This window comes from Nicotiana tomentosiformis, chromosome 12 (genome assembly GCF_000390325.3).
Source record: "Nicotiana tomentosiformis chromosome 12, ASM39032v3, whole genome shotgun sequence".
In the NCBI taxonomy this organism is placed as follows: domain Eukaryota; kingdom Viridiplantae; phylum Streptophyta; class Magnoliopsida; order Solanales; family Solanaceae; genus Nicotiana; species Nicotiana tomentosiformis.
Window position 1 is genome coordinate 97,531,403 of NC_090823.1, and position 4,631 is coordinate 97,536,033.

Here is a 4,631-nt window from a genome sequence, read left to right on the forward strand (position 1 = left end):
AATCGGGTAAAAGTCACAAAATACACCCATTCAACCACGAGTTCACTCATACCAAAATTACTCAAATCTGATACCAAAATCTCAACCAAAACCCAAAAATTCGGTTGAAGAACTTTCCAACTTTTTCTCCAATTTTCTCAACCCAAATCCTTAATTAAATGATAAAATTAATGATAGATTAGCCTAATATAACCAAAAATGAGTTAAGAATCATTACCCAATAGTTTTATCTAAAAATCCCTCAAATTATCGCATCAATCCGAGCTCTCAAAGTCCCAAAATGAAATTGAGATCAAACCCTCGTAATTTCCCCTTTCCTGCTTAGTGATCTCGCACCTGCGGACCCACAGTCGCACCTACGACGCCGCTCCTGCAGAATTTCCATCACAGGTGCGGACTTGACTTAAATTACCTGGATCATCTTCTACAATCAGAAGGCTGCACCTGCGAGTGCGCGCCTGCGAAGATTGTCCGCTTCTGCGGACTCCCCCTTCTAGCTAACTCTCTGCTTCTACGGAACATCAAGCGCATATGTGGGCTCGCAGATGTGGTATTTCCCTCGCACGTGCGATTCCTGGCCAGTTCCTCAAATCCCACTTCTGCGCTCCTTAGCTTTCTTCTGCGAGCTCGCACCTGCGATGGGAACTCCGCAGGTGCGATTACACCAGATGAGGCCCAGCTTCAGCAATCCTTACAAGTCCAATCCTAGTCCGTTAACCACCCGAAATCCACCCGAGGCCCCTGGGACCTCAACCAAATATACCAACAAGTCCTAAAACACCATACGAACTTAGTCGAGCCCTCAAATCACATCCAACAACCACAAAAACATGAATCGCGCCCCAATTCAAGCTTAATGAACTTCAAAACTTCAAACTTCCACAACCGATGTTGAACCCTATCAATTCACGTCCGATTGTCTCCAAATTTTGCACACAAGTTATAATTGACATTACAGACCTACTCTAACTTCCGGAATCGGAATCCGACCCCGATATCAAAAAGTCCACTCCTGGTCAAACTTCCCAAAAATTCAACTTTCGCCATTTCAAGCCTTATTCAGTTACGGACCTCCAAATCACAATCCGGACGCACTACTAAGTTCAAAATCACCCAACAGAGCTAACAGAACTGACGAAACTCCATTTCAGAGTCGTCTTCACACAGTTCCAACTACAGTCAAATTCTTAAAACTTAAGCTTTCGTTTTAGGGACTAAATGTCCCATTTCACTCCGAAACCAAAGACAAATCCTCCCGGCAAGTCACATAAGCATAAAATGATACAGGGAAAGCAGTAATTAGGGGATCAGGGAAATTACTCTCAAAACGATCGGCCGGGTCGTTACACCAACCCAATTTGGAAGGTTCCTAAAATTTACTCCCGGGCCCACGTGCCCAGATTTCGGAAATTTTCATAAATAAATATTACCCATAACATCACGAATACAAATATATAATTTTTACCCAATCCCATAATTATTTTTGTGGTCTAATCTTAGTTTTATCAAAATCTAGATATTTCAACCAACATCCTAATATTTCTACAATTTACATGTTAAAATCTACTCATAATTTATATGTTAAGCTCACGTTATACAGAAATCACTTACTTCCAATAGCTAGGTAAAAATCCCTTTATACAAATCTCTAAAATCGGCTAACAAATGAGAGAAATGAACAAAAAGGCTAAAATCCTGGTTTTTATTAAGTCACTGCCCATGTCTGCCTTCTTTGCGATCGCGGACAAGCCCTCGCGATCGCGAAGGCAAAAATCACGAACCCAGAAAAGTCCTCTTCGCAATCGAGAGAAGACACTCGCGAACGCGATGCACTGATTCGCCCTCTCATCGTGAACGCGTGCCCTCACTCGCGAACACGAAAGACAATTGGGTTTCCCAAGCCCAGGCCCAAGTCTTCTATGCGAACGCGAAGGCCACTGGTCCCAAACCTTCGCGAATACAACCCGGACTTCGTGAACGCAAAGAACAACATCACCCGGTCCACAATTCCTTCTTTGCAATCGGGGGGAGGGGGAGGGGGTACGCGTTCGCGAAGAAGGAAACCAGAACAACACACCAACATTTTTTGGACTTAGCTCCGAGCAGTCCGAAACACCCCTGAGTCCCCTGGGACCCCGTCCAAATGCATCAAAGAGTCTATAACCATAATACAGACTTGCTCAAACCCTCAGAACACATAAAAAAATATTGAAACTACGTATCGCACCCAAATACCAAATTGAATCAACTTATGAACTTTAACTTCTTAACTAGCTCCAGACGCGCCGAAGCATACTTAGACTATTCAGAATGATACCAAATTTTGCGTACAAGTCATAATTCACCATACGGACCTATTCCCAGACTCGGAATCCTAAACGGACCTCGATAACACCAAATTTTACTCCAAACCAAATTTAAAGAATTAGAAAATCTTCAATGAACCAACTTTCAACATTAAACGCCGAAATGCTCCCGGATCACCCGAAACCGGATCCGAACACACGCCAAAGTCCAAAACAAATTCCGATTCCGAGGTTGTTTACTCAAAATGTTGACTCAAGTCAAACTTGGCCATCATAGGCCGCTATTAAGGAACTAAGTGTTTCGATTTTAACTCGAACCCTTCCAAACCTAAACCAACTATCCCCGCAAGTTATAAAATAGTAAAAGCACATACGGAAAGTTTTAATTAGGGGAATGGGGATCTAAAAAGCAAAAAAACCTTTTGGTTATATATTAAAGCTTTCTTACACCAAAACAATTATCCACTGGCTCAAGGAGACCTTTTGGTTAACGCCCGTACCTTCCTTAAGCTAATGAAAAATAATAAATAAGTACTCGCAATATCAAGGAACAAATATCATCTGTGTTTCATCTAAACATATGGGTTCCCTTATCTCAGGTACTACAACTTCGTACGGTGAAACAACAATGGAAAAACCTCCAAGAATATGTAAGTCCCAAAGAGAGATAGATAGCTCTACGATTGATATAAGGAGAGTGTTCGTCTTGGGGAACCAAGCCTCACAAAATGTTTGTAAAATGTTCGAGTTTCGATCATAAGTGAAAAGCGAGGCATATACAATATCATAAATCTTTGCTGCACTCAAGGTTTGTTGGCTTCTACCAAGTACATCTTCATCCCATTCCCAATATACAAGAATATGACGATACTCACCTTTGATTGTTACCGTGTTTCCCCAACGTATTTCTCCTTGAATTATACGATGCCCTAAGTTTGGAAGGGTGATAGAAATATTTACATGTGGATGGATTGGAACTTGGAAAGAACACATCTTGAATAATGGATTAGAAGTAGACTTGTACTCCAATGTCCAATTTTCTACATGAAGTGGGTTCCTCAAGGAAGGCCATGAGCCTGCATACCAGCCAACTTGTGTGGTGTGAATTAAAAGTTTGGTTTGTTCTATGCCATATTCAGTCTCAATTATGAGATCTAAGTTTGGAGGAAGTTGAGTAATAGTCTCTGAAATTTGCCATTTTTTCGAGTTGCAAAGGACAAAAGAAGTCATCAGCGTCCAAATAGTATTTAAATAGGTACAAAGATCTTGATAGATAAAATGACCTCCGATTTTTGGGTGGGGATGTGTGTCCATCCCTTCACACCCCAAGTTTATCCCTCCATTTTTTGGTGGAGATAAGTATCCATCCCTTTACAACCTAAGATTACCCCTTCGATTTTTGGGCTGTGATGAGTGTCCATCCCTTCACGCCCTAAGGTAATCCTTCCGTTTTTGGGCGGGGATGAGTATCCATCCCTTCACACCCTAAGGTTATCCCTATGTTTTTGGGTGGAGATGAGTATCCATCCCTTCACATCCTAAGATTAAGTTGGAGGCGGGAATGAGTATCCATCCCTTCACAACCTAAGTTATCCCTCCATTTTTGGGCGGGAATGAGTAATCATCCCATCACACGCTAAGATCGCCTTCTTCATGCATGGATCATTTCGTTAAACAAAAACATTTCCTTCTCGTTTGGCCTACAAAAAAATGACAAAGGAAGAAAACGAAAAAAAGAGAAAAAATTACCTTCACGTTAGAGCTTCAGAGTCGTCAAAAATAGACTCAAAGTGGCCTGAAAACGCAGTGATCAATACCAACTGAATGAAAGACAAATGGCTATTTACATGCATAATAATACAACTATTGGAGGAATAGTAACGGTGTGGGATAATTTACTATCAGTCTCCTAAGGGGATTTGATTAAATTAGTGGCGGTGTATATGTCAAGTCCGTTTTCTTATTGGAATTGGTTGAGTTCAAATAGCTGGCATAAATTTTGCTATTTACGTAAGCAAGAATAAATTCATGGATGAATCCATTTTGCAAGTTATTTGCTTTTATCTAATCAAAAGGAATCTCATTCTTTTAAGGCAAATGCATCTCAATGTTGGACCACATTTGAAGTTGTTGTACAAGGATTTGAAAGAATGCATGTATAATAATAATAATAATAATAATAATAATAATAATAATAATAATAATAATAATAATAATAGTATTAATAATAGCATTAATCGCGTGATCTGCAACCTCATTCGTGAAAAAAGATCCCCTCCATCACTCCGTCCCTCCTCAAAAGATCTCCGTCAACCCTGGTCAAAG